The following is an 807-nucleotide window of genomic DNA, read 5'->3' as shown; positions in this document are numbered from 1 at the left end:
ACACACACACGTGCACACACATGCACACACACACACACACCAGAGCTCCAGAATAACTCGATGCAGCATGCACAGTTGAGAACTGCACTTGAAAGCAACCTCTACTGTTTCCAACCACAGTGGTCTTGTGTGTGATGTCTGAGAAGAGAGGCTGAAATGACTGTTTGTGGTTTGGCTTCTCTTCTGCTTCTGCCTCATGTAGGTGGGTGGAGGTGTTAACTGCTCCTTTGTCCTGGTCTGTATTTAATGCTCTCAGAAGAGTGTATGACGATTACAATGAACATTAACAAGATAATTACTTATTAACAAAATATTAGCATATCTAAAGTTGATATTTCATAAAACTTCATCTTGATCTAAAAGATATGCTTTGATAGGGCATGAAGAAACAAAAAAAAAAACAACAAAAAAAAAAAAACAGGCAAAATAAAAAATAAAAAGAAAAAAAAAGTATAACTTTGCATGCTACACATGCAGATCTTTTCATATTTACAGTATTAACATGGCAACAGTATCACAGCTTCAGTGTTAATAGATGACAGTGTTACGATGCACAGGCTTTTTGAGAGTGCCCCCCAACAAACAAGCAGAGAGTAACCAGCCATTTAGGCAAAAGAAAAAAAAATTACATTCACACACTACAAATGTTCAGTTCTGAAGTGCTGTTAGAAATGTGCAAATAGTATTTGATTTATAATAAGAATAGATAGATACATAGGCAGGCAGGCAGACAGACAGACAGACAGACGGATAGATAGATAGATAGATAGATAGATAGATAGATAGATAGATAGATAGATAGATAGA

Source organism: Chanos chanos, chromosome 7 (genome assembly GCF_902362185.1).
Source record: "Chanos chanos chromosome 7, fChaCha1.1, whole genome shotgun sequence".
NCBI classification, from domain to species: Eukaryota; Metazoa; Chordata; class Actinopteri; order Gonorynchiformes; family Chanidae; genus Chanos; species Chanos chanos.
This window is presented reverse-complemented; position numbering follows the sequence as displayed.